At 38.1% G+C, this 12215-nt stretch overlaps 1 protein-coding gene across 1 annotated transcript in view; it reads left to right on the forward strand.

Annotated features, from left to right (window-relative positions):
* The first annotated feature begins 9900 nt into the window (after positions 1–9900).
* GADL1 (GAD like acidic amino acid decarboxylase 1) overlaps positions 9901–12215 on the forward strand; it is a 159670-nt gene continuing 157355 nt past the window's right edge. Inside the window, exon 1 of the mRNA XM_060685809.2 lies at positions 9901–10049. The gene's annotated coding sequence lies outside the window, so the exon portion shown is untranslated. The remainder of the gene's footprint in view (positions 10050–12215) is intronic.

Raw genomic sequence — 12215 nt, forward strand, 5'->3', positions numbered from 1 at the left:
ATTTTTTCCTGTCCTCAGCCTCCAGAGACTCCTAGAGAGGCTCCCAGAGACTCCTAGAGAGGCTCCCAGAGACTCCTAGAGAGGTTCTGGAGGCTGGGGACAGCAAAAAATGTCATTTCCTGTCCCACCGAGAGTTGGGAAATGGGCCCTTTCAACCTCCATAGGGCCTCCAAGGGAGTGGGAAAGGCTGTTTTCGCCCTTCCCAGATGCATAGAGAGGATCTGGAGCCAGGTAAGAAAGAAAAACGGGCCTACCAGGGCATCATGTGCCAGGAGCGGGGGTGGGTGGGGTTGTGTGCGCATGCGCGTGGGCACATGCGTGTGCGACCCTTGCCCGCCCCCCCTCCTGGCGCGCGATGGCAAAAAGATTAGCCATCACTGACCTAGAATCTTGTTTGGGGAAACAAACAGCAAATCAGTTATGCTGAACAACGGTACACTTTCCTGAGGCAATTACAAGCTAACTCAAAGTGGGTAGTGTTGCGATATTTTCAGGATCAGACTCAATAAATTGTTCAAGAATTAAGAGTTCAAATATATCTCTCTTTATTTACATAAGGCATTCTATATTCACTGAATATTCACAGATAGAAGCGCAGAATGAACGTATGCAGCTCCTTATATATACAATGGGTGGAGCTAATTATGGGAGTGGTAAAGTATGAATACATTAAGAAGTGAAGAACAAGTTAACGCCTGATACACTGTTCATATATTATTTACATAATGGAGAATAAGGCATTTACTTATGACAAATCCCCCTCTAAATGCCGATTCGATATATTACAACAATTACATTCAGATTCAGAACAATATAATACATGTAACTTAGAAGTCAGATATTTATGTTGCTTAGATGGTAAAGGCTTTGTTAATATGTCAGCTATTTGCTCCGATGTTTCGCAATGAACTGCTTTGATAAATCCATCCTGAGACAACTGTCTCACGTGTTTAAATTTTATATCTATATGCCTGGATCTTTGTCCAATGGCATCAGATCTAGATATTTCGATAGCAGCTTTGTTATCTTCATGCATGATAAAAGGCAAAATGGGTTTTTTCCAAATGTCAGAGAGTAAATCATTGAACCATACAAGGTTATTAGCTGCCTTAGATAGACAAACATATTCTGCCTCTGTTGTTGAAGTGGCTACTAACTCTTGTTTGCCAGTATACCAGTAAACTGGACAGTCATTGAGAAAGAATATATAACCAGATGTGCTTTTTCTACATGAGGTATCTCCAGCCCAATCCGCATTGGCATAACATGTGAGGATGGGCTCTTTGACATTTTTAGGTTCCAACAATAAACAGAAGTCTAAACTATTTTTCAAGTATCTTAATATCCTTTTGACAGCTTCCCAATGGTATAGTGATGGTGTCTGGACAATAAATTGAGAGGCAAAGCAATATCAGGCCTAGTCCAATTGGAGATGTAAAGGAGTGAACCTATGACAGACCTGTAAAATGTATTGTCTTTGAATTCAGGAGATGATTCTTCTGTATTCTTCAAAAAATCAGTTTGCATGGGAGTGTCACATGGCTTAGCGTTACTTAAGTTACATTTATTCAAGAGCTCTATGATTTTGTCCCTTTGAGAGAGTTTAAATCCTCTTCTGGTTTTACTGATTTGAACACCAAGATACTTATTTACTTTACCCAAAGATTTCAATGAAAAATGTTCATTTAGTTTTGTTACAAATGTCTCTTTCATTTCTTTATGTTTACCTATGTATAAAATGTCATCCACATAGATTAGTACAAATTCTAGAGAATTATTATCTTTTTTAACAAAGAAGCAATTGTCGGCAGTAGTGGCATTGAAATTCATAGTTTTGAGAACTTTTACTAAACAATCATACCATTGTTTACCAGATTGTTTCAGCCCGTATAAACTTTTATTTAATAACCAAGTCTCATTTTTGTTTGTGTATTGACTGTGGGGTGCTCTTACATATATTTCCTTATCTAACTTTGCGTGTAGGTACGCAGTCTGTATGTCGTATTGAAATACATCGAGGTTGAGTGCTGATGCTATAACCAGAGCTGTTTTGACACTCTCTGTTCTTACTGTGGGGGAGTATGTGTCTGTATAATCCTCGGGATATTTCTGTGCATAACCTTGTGCAACTAATCTAGCTTTGTATAGAGTATTGCCTCCTTCTAAATTCTTAATTTTATATATCCACCTAGTGCCAATGATAGTTTTGTCTTTTGGTGCAACTGTAGGGGTGAACACATTTAGCCTTCGTAAACTATCCATCTCTTTAGTCATGGCTGCTTCCCATTTTATCTTTTCTTCAGGAGGAAGCTTTAACACTTCCTCATATGTGTTAGGTATTGGTAATTCTCCATCCATATACATTACATAATCTTTGTATTTATTTGGCATTTGATTTCTGCTACTTCTGGTTGTTTTTTCTGGTTTACTATCATTGTCATGTAAATATCTTGCTTCTTTTTTAGTTAATGAATCTGTCTTTATTTTATGTTGTTTGTCCATGTTTTAATTTTATTTTTATGTGTATTGTTACTGTGTTCTTCTCTAATTCTTTTTTCTTGAAGTTTGGTATCTGTATTGGTGTTTGGGAATATTTCATTAAGATGTATTTTAGACCAGTTGGCCTGTTCATGGAACACAGCTGTTCTGGAGACTATGAATTTATTATTATTATCGATAAATCTGTATCCTTTTGTACCTGTCTCGTATCCCATGAATCTAAGTCTCCTAGATACGTTCTCACCTTTGCGCCTTAGTTGTTTAGGTATGTGTACGTCTGCAGTGACTCCAAATATGTGCATGTGTGCTAATTTTGGTTTCCTATTATACATCACTTCGTATGGTGTCTTATTTACAATGCTGGACCAAGTTCTATTTTGTGTGTAATTAGAGTATTGTAGGGCTTCTGACCAGAATTGTTTACCTAAGCCAGCATCTTCTAAAGTGCATCTAATCATGGTTTGTAATGTTGAGTTCTTTCTCTCTACCACTCCGTTCTGGAATGCAGAAAATGGACTAGATGTGTAATGTAACATCCCTCTGTCTTTTAGCCATTGGGAGAATTCCTTGGACATGAATTCACATCCCCTATCTGTCATGATTTGTTTTATTTTAATATTGTGTTGTGTTTCTATACGTTTGTAAAATTCTATAAATTTCTGAAAAGTTTCATCCTTATGTTTTAATGTGTAAACAAATCCATAACGACTATAATCATCCACAATTGTTAGAAAATAACGTTTTTTATAAGTAATTGATGGTGTTAGTGGACCAACTAGGTCCATATATACCAAATCAAAAATTTTGTTGGTTGATCTCGTTGACTTTCTAGGTCTGGGACTAGTTTTGAGCTTTGTAGATTTACATACTGAGCATTCCAAATAGTTTTCACAATTTTTTATTTTAACACCTTCTGCATGTTCAGTCATCTTTTGTACTACAGGAAAACTGGCATGTCCTAATTTCCTATGTAAGACATGAGCACACTCATCATAAATTGGTTTACCTATCTTAGGTTTTTTTTCATTGTGTGTATCTTTGTGATTATGGGTTACCTCACGTTCTTCATTGTCACTGTTACTATTCTGTCCATTATCTGTTTCATTATCATTTTCCATATTTGAATCAATGTTGTGTAACCATTCTTCCTTTGTCATTAGGTAAGGTAGACCTCCTTTGGTTATTACTGTACCTATGTTTATTTTGTTTTTTTCTAATGTTGCTTTTCCTTTTGAGAACACAATGTTAATGTCAGAATCTCTGCTTAGTTTTATGGCACTAAGTATATTATGAGGAATTTCAGGTATTAGTAATACCCCCTCTATTTTTCCTAAGCCAGGTAAGGTTACATTCCCTCTACCTATAACTTGAACTTTTTCTTGGTTAGCCACTTTGATTACAAATTTATCTTCTACAAATGAAGATAACATGTTTTTATTATTAGTAGTGTGATTAGTTGCTCCAGAATCAATAAGCCAATTACTGTTCTCTGGTTGTGGTGTGTTAATGTTGTCATGTTTGTTTAGCCCATTCAGTGAGCCAGATTTTCTATCCTTTGAGTTATCTCTGCCCCCTCTATGTTCTCTATAGTTGGGTGGACTTCTATATCTAAGTCTATCATTGGAAGACTGTCTGTTGTTGTACCTATTTCTATATTCTGACCTATGTCTATCTTTTTGAATCTTGGGACAATCCCTCCTATTATGTTCCTTAGATCCACAATTGTGGCACCTAAATGTTTCATGATATCTTTCTTGAAATGCTACCCTTTTATATTGTTTGTGTTCTATTTGGTTGTTATAACGACTTCTCCTTGAATTGTCTTCAGCTATTAATTTATTGGATAGGCTTTCTATGGATAAGTATCCTAGATTGATTGTGTCTAAGTGTGACATGTAATTATCCCATGATGGGTCAAGCGAATTGATGATAACACTTTTCATCGTTTGATCTGAAATCACCTCCCCCCTTAAATGCAGTTCTGCTCTAATCTTGTTTAAAGATATTAAATGTTCACTTATGGTAACCCCTGGCTTTATCCTAGAAGAGAAGAAATCTTTAGACATTCTTGTGGTAGTGGCTACACTTTCACTGTGAAACAAATTAAACATGCATTGAATAATTTCTGAGACAGTCAGATTTTGCTTAATACTGTGATACATGGCAGGGGACACACTGGAAATTAATAGGAAAAATGCTCTATGATGTAAGCAATCTAACTTTAGAGTCCAAGGTCTTTTTGGGGGGTTGGTAATAAAAAACATTAAGTTTTCTTTCATAAAGACAACCTGGAGCTGCTGATACCATTCTTGCAAATTAATGCCATCTATTCTCAGCTTTGGGAAGTCACTGGATAAATTCCCAACATTGTTGGGTCCATTACTTACAACCAGGGGTAGTCCGTGGTCTTGCAAATGTCGAAAATTGCAAAACGGCGTGGGAATGCTCGCAACGAGTCTGCATGGTTCTCTCTGCATCTCATGACTTCCTGGGTTGTCTGCGTAGTCCCGCGCATGCGCGTTGCTCATTTCGTTCCTGGAGTCATCGTGAGAGGTTCTCGTTGCTGCAGCTCCCTCGCTTCGTTCTTCTTCCGATGAATCAGTCTCCGGCTCGATCTTGGGAGTCCTGTTGATGGCGGGCGCTCGTCTTCTTTTGCTGAAGGCGCTGGTTCTTGGATCAGTCTGCAGTGTGGGGTGGTATCTGCAGGGCTCTCTGGGTTCAGGTGTCGGTGCTTTCGCCGTCTGGATAGGAGCGGGTAGATTTTGAGGCGTTGGCTCGCTTGCTTGCCTTTTGGTTGATTTTTTAGTAATCTTCAGTTTCGGCCCAAATGCAGCAAAAAGCGTTTTCATTGCTGATTTTATTTGTGTGTCTATCGAATCTTCTTCATTCTCTGTTTCTGATTCTTCTGAGGTATATACTTTTTCTTTTTCATTTTTCGTATCGAGTAAGGCTTTTTGCGCCAGACATTTTGAATCCTGCTTTCTGATTGGCTCTGCTTCACTCATCTTGGGAGTCCGTTGAAACCAAGATGGCTGCCATTCGAAATTTTGCACGGGATTGTTGGTTTTCTTCTTCGTTGCATTTTTATCTGTAGGCATATCACTTACTATTTTTGAGTCTTTTGGTTTTTCAGTAGCGATGTGCTTCTCTCTCGCTGCTCCGTTGTTTTTTAGTATATCTTGGAGGTCCGCAACAAGACTTTCATCACTCTTTTGGCTCTTTAGGAGTTTTAGTATCTCTGACCTGAGTTCGTTGTATTCTATTTCGTTTTCTTCTTGGTCATCATCTTTATTTATTATTTCTTCGTCTTCTGTGGTGTATTCTTCAGATTCTCTCGAAATTGCATTTGTGGACTCATCTATTATTTCTTGATCCGCTTCCATTTCTTTGCTGTATGCCCTGGTGTTGGGCCTATCTCTTTTAGACATGTTTAAGTTTTTATTGAGTCAATTCAACCATCCTCTGCTACCAGATTGTTGCGATATTTTCAGGATCAGACTCAATAAATTGTTCAAGAATTAAGAATTCAAATATATCTCTCTTTATTTACATAAGGCATTCTATATTCACTGAATATTCACAGATAGAAGCGCAGAATGAACGTATGCAGCTCCTTATATATACAATGGGTGGAGCTAATTATGGGAGTGGTAAAGTATGAATACATTAAGAAGTGAAGAATAAGTTAACCCCTGACACACTGTTCATATATTATTTACATAATGGAGAATAAGGCATTTACTTGTGACAGGTAGAATGTCTCATTGGGGATTAATTTAAAAGCATACTTTATTCTCTATTGATGAACAGCCTTTCTTTGTGCTTTCAATCACGACAGTCGCATAAAGAATATTTTCCTCTTTTTTCCACAGCCACTTATTCAAATTGTTCTGAGAGCATTTTGCCTACTCAATTAGTTATATGTGCTACAAATATCAGTGAAAATAATGATGCACTTGTTTCTGTAGGCCCACCCAAAAGATGTGAAGTGTAAACTGCCCTCCGCTGAGTATTTCTTTCAAGAATTTAAGAGAAAATAAATGTTTTGAGCTTTGAAAAATTCTTGACCTAGCTAAATGGAGGAAAGTTGCAGTGAGGAAAGTAATTTCAGTTCAGTCTTAGTTTTCAACTTGTAACATGAGATTAACACTTCAAACATTAATTTACATTTTACTGACTACTGTAAAAATGGATTTTAAATAATTTCTGCCTGCAGTCTCTTGAAGAAGATAGTAAAAAATATTAAATCTAGACTTCAGAATCAATGGTACCATCAAAATCTGTAAATGGGATATTACATTATTTAATGTTCTGCTCTGTTAATTGTTTTGTTCAGTCAGAAACTCTTTCACAAGGATAAAATGCTGTGGTATTATGCTAGGTGTTGTTATTATGGTTGGTTGCATGTCAGGCAGATATTTAGATGTTTGGATTTGGAATTTTTCTTGGGATAAATAAATGTTGTTTAATAATATTATAGGTACTTATTATTATTATTAATAATAATAATAATAATAATAATAATAATAATAATAATAAGAAGAAGAAGAAGAAGAAGAAGAAGAAGAAGAAGAAGAAGAAGACATGAAATTCAGTCAACTAATCATTTAAAAATGTCTCACAAATACCATTGACTGGTGCTAATGGTTGATATGGGTTGCTGCCAGCATCCTAGGTATCAACCAAGTATCTTTTAAAAATGTTCCGAGTAGCGCAGTTTTTTGCAGTTCCACTGCTATTATTGCAGGAAGCTGCAATTTCTTGATGTGTTTTGTAAAATTCTTGGACATAGTACCAAGTGCCCCCATGACAATGGGTATCACTGTTACATGTTTCATCCATAGCCGTGTAGTTTCAATGGCAGGTCTTGATATTTCGTGATTTTTTCCAGTTCTTTTTCTTCGACTCTCGCATCTCCTTGTACAGCGATATCAATAAACTGTATGCTTTGGCCCTTGACAACCATGATATCTGGCATGTTGTGTTCCAAATGATGATCTGTCTGTATTCAAAAGTCCTACACGATTTTCACCGTCTCATTTTCAGTAATTTTTTCCACTTTGTGCTCCCATTACTTTTCGGATACAGGTATGTTGTATTTTTTACATAGTGACCAGTGGACTAATTTAGCAACTCGATCATGTCTAGCTTTGTAATCAGTTTGCGCAATTTTGCTGAACTCACATATTAAGTGTGAAACAGTTTCAACTTTGTCGTTGCAAAGTCAGCAGTTTGGATTGTCAGTGGATTTTTGTTTCTTCACTTTCATGGCATAAGTATGCAGTGCTTGTTCTTGAGCAGCAGCTATTAAAACTTCTGTTTCTTTCTTGATGGTTCCTCTCTTAAACTATGCCCATGTATAGTTGTTATCACATTTTCCTTCAATGTTTTTCAAGTGTGTCCATGCAGAGTTTTGGTTTTCCATCCATTTGATCTGTCATCCAACTGTTTTTCCTTATATTCTGCCTTTGTTTCTGTTGTTTTTATAATAGTCTCCATTTTCACAGCCTGCAGCAAGCTTTCTGTGCTTTGGTGGTGGTGGTGGTGGTGGTGGTGGTTGTTATTGTTGTTGTTGTTGTTGTTGTTGTTGTTATTATTATTATTATTATTATTATTATTATTATTATTATTATTATTATATACACAATATGAAATCATAGCTGCCAATTCTTTAGCTGGTGTTCATACACATCAAGTTATTTCCAAGTTATTTCCAAGAACTTAGCATGTCATAATGTATCAGCATAGTATCTACGTGGATCCAAGCAGTGCAATCTTTGGTAACTGACAGATATAAATTTTGTCAATGCCCATATTTTCTAATTACTGTTGGAAATTTTTTGGTATGGCACTAATGTGCCAATAAGAACTGGGATCACCCCAGCTGGTTTATGCCCTAATCTTTCAATTTCAATTTTCAGATCTTGATACTTTGTGATCTTTTCCAATTCTTTATGTTCTATTTTACTATTCCCTGTATTGTCACATCAATTATTCATACTTCTCGCAATTAATTCTGTTATAAATCAAGATTTTATCAGTTTGCATTTGAAAACTCCACAGTATTTTTGGCTATTTTTTCAACTGTATGTTCACACAACTGAAATATAATTTTTCAGATGTTTCAATGAATCATTTTGGTGAATATATTATGTTGTTGTTTATAATTGGTTTCTGTGATCTTCTTGCATTGGCTGAGCTATGATCTACTGCTTTTTCTGCTCTTTGCACTTCAAGTCATTTGACAATTTTTCAAATCAGCATTTCGAATCATTTGATGATTTTTCACTTCTGGCCTTGATTGCTTTAGTTTGAATAGCTTGCTCTTGAGCAACCAAAATCAAGTCTTCAGTTTCTTTTTTTAAAATGCTCCTATTGCTAGGTTTTAACTTTACATACTTTCCCCTTGATCTTTTGTAGAAATTGACCATGTTCTGTTTTACCTTGCCAACATTCTGTTCATTCAGTAAGTTCCAATTTTTAATTTGTATCAATCTGATTCTTGGCTCTCTTCTACATAATCAGTCAATGCACATTTTTAATTCTTCGCCAATGTTATGGCTTTGTCAGATTCCTGTTTAGAAGAGGAGGAGTGTCAGAATATTCATGACTGGGAAGACATGATAACAAAGTCAGCCAATGAATAGGCATAGCAACTAAGTCAGCAAATTGGGAACTGAAACAGACTGGAGCCAGGGAGTGTTTTAGTTTGCAGCTTCTGAGTCTCTAAAAAGAAACTGAAACCTGTTTGTGTGAACTTGCCTGCTGATCTGAGCTGAAATGAAACTGTGAATCTGGTATTGTAAGCTTACTTCATGTATTATTGTGTATATAAAGAAGTTAATGAATCCTACTGCATCAATTTATCTGTGTGTGCTTCTGGATTTGTTTTTTGCAACAAACTCTGACAAGGAGTTGGAACTGGGACTATCTGACAGTGAAGGCACAGGCCCCTCAGAACGAGCAGAGTGTCCTAGGGCCTGAGGAGGAGGCAGTCTCAGGGCTGTCTGGTGGGGGAGGGAGCTGACCAGATGGAGAGCTGCCTACAAAAGCAATCAGCTGGTCAGTGGAGATGGCAGGTTCCAACCACCTCTGATGAGGAACAGCTGCCTCCCCTGCCTAATCTGCAAGCATGGAGAGCTGAGTGGAAGGAGGCACAGAAGAGTTGAGTGAAGTTCCTCGCGAGGAAGCAACCCTATGTCTCCTCAAAAGAAACAACTGGGGATAGGTGATTTAACTGGATGCTGGGGAAAGGTGTGTTTGCCGCCAATAAGATTTGCTTTGGGATCCAGCTTTTATGGATTCTGTTTCTTGAGCCTTGGGCTGTATTTTTGGACTTTAAACCAAGGATTTTACTTGTGGACTTCAGACTTGTCTTTGAAATTTTGGACTGCACTTTGGCTTTTGGGACCTTGGATTTTAATTTGCAGATTTTATGAGTAGTTGTCTTGTCCTTGTGCCTCAAGGGATGGCTTGACCCTAGTTTGTGGAACCAGGTGTTCTGGACAGGGAAAGTGTACCAGCCCCATTGGTGAATTGTTGAACACTGAGTGAGTAATAAACTGACTTTAACTTGCACCTGCCTCGCCACATGACTTGGGTCAGAAAGTTAGTTTGTTTGACTTGAAATAACTTGACATGTATAATTTATCAATATTACTACAGGGATGTAATGCATAGTGAATAGTAATTAACTTTTTTGTTTTCATTCCATACTGTACAGTTCAGCTGGTGTCCACTTAATAATTCCAGCAGTGTATTGTATTACCTTTTGTTTGTTTGCTTTTGTTGGAGAGAATAAAAATGATTATGGCTGCTCTGCAACTCACAGTGGCAGGAACCCTTTGAAAAAATAATTAATAATAAATCTAAAGGGAAAACTGTAGAGGCATTAAACCACTGTTCTCTTGCAGGTCAGGTCAATGAATGTTCAAAATGAGACAAGATCCTCCCTTTGCATATTCCCTTGCATTCCCAGATATAATGAATAAAAAAATGAATCAAAGGTTTAAATGCTTCTTGTTAAAAAGGAATAGCATGCCAGATACTTTCCCCAAGAGCGGTAACCATGGTTGCACTTTGCTACAATAGTTAGAGTAGAGGTAAGGAGGCATTTCTGACTATATGCCTGTAGTTGGACACCAGGAACAGGATGCTAAAGATTGCCTGAGGGATGGAAAAAGAGAAAGAGACAGACAGACAGACAGACAGACAGACAGACAGTGTTCTGGAGCAATAATATTATCTCACTAACAGGTGCATACAAAAAAAATCCCTGGGACAATTTCAGGAAGGAAGGCCTGGAGGTTTTCATGGAAACTAAGCTGCTTTTGAAAAGAAAGAGAAATAATCAAATTTCAATTTTATATTCTCTCCCAGACAAATTTGTATACATAAATGTCAAAGTGCTCTCAAAGCAACCCCAATTACTTCTGGCTGCATTTGAAAATTTTAGTAGGCTGCTAGCTCCCTTCCTGGCAGCCCTGCCATGCTTGCTTGCCTTCCACGGGGCCTTCCACTTGCCTGCCTTCACAAGTTGGCCATGGGAATGCCGGGAAGGCCGCATGGAAGTCAGGGAAGGATGGCAGGACTGCGGGCTGCGGACCGGTTTGGGGGCGTGACCAGCCAGTGGTCGCTACTGGTTCAACGAACCAGCCCCAATGTCCACTACCGGTTTGCCTAAACCGGTCCGAACCAATAGCATCACACCTGCCCCACACCCACTTTACAGTCTGTTTCTGTTGCTCTGGAAGTATTTCTAGCAGGACTACCAGATTCTGTAACACCTTTGTTCCCTTTGGTATCCGTCTGGTAAACTTCCAAGATTTGTTTTTCTTGCCATGTACATGTTTACATCCATACTAGACTGTGTTGTTTCTCTGTGTCATACAATGTGTGTGGATATGAGGGTATATGCATATTTATTTATTTACAGTGTTTCCATGAAAATAAGACCCTGTCTTATATTTTTTTGAACCCCGAAATAAGTGCTTGGCCTTATTGCCATGCGCTCAAAAGCCCGATTGGGCTTATTATCAGGGGATGTCTTATTTTGGAGGAAACAGGGTATCATGTATATGTAGTATACGTATATAGTAGTGACCCTTTGAGAGCTGTATGCAACAAAATTTCATTTTAATGTATTTCATTTTCATTTTCATTTATTCAAATTTCTATACCGCCCTTCTCCTTTCGGACTCAGGGCGGTGAACAGCCAGATAAAAAACATCTATACAAACATCACAGTTAAAAATAAAGTTAAAATAATTTATAAATTTGGCCCATAATTTAAAACTTGTCAATTAAAATAAATATTAAAATTTTAAAACTAACCCTAAAATCAGGACAGACCGGCTAGCTGAAAAAAATGAGTTTTTAGGGCCCGACGAAAAATCCGGAGGTCGGAGATCACTCATATCTCTGGGGGTAGATTGTTCCATAGGGTAGGTGCCACCACAGAGAAGGCTCTCCTCCTGGGGGTCGTCAGCCGGCATTGTCTGGCCGACGGCACCCTGAGGAGGCCCTCTCTGTGGGAGCGAACCGGCCGGTGGGAGGCTATTGGTGGCAGAAGGCGGTCCCGTAAGTACCCTGGCCCTAAGCCATGGAGCGCTTTAAAGGTGATCACCAACACCTTGAAGCGCACCCGGAAGTCCACCGGAAGCCAATGCAGCTCGCGCAGGAGAGGAGTCACATGGGAGCGCCCCGTCGCTCCCATA

This window comes from Pantherophis guttatus, chromosome 4 (assembly GCF_059756535.1).
Source record: "Pantherophis guttatus breed Tessera chromosome 4, ASM5975653v1, whole genome shotgun sequence".
NCBI lineage: Eukaryota > Metazoa > Chordata > Lepidosauria > Squamata > Colubridae > Pantherophis > Pantherophis guttatus.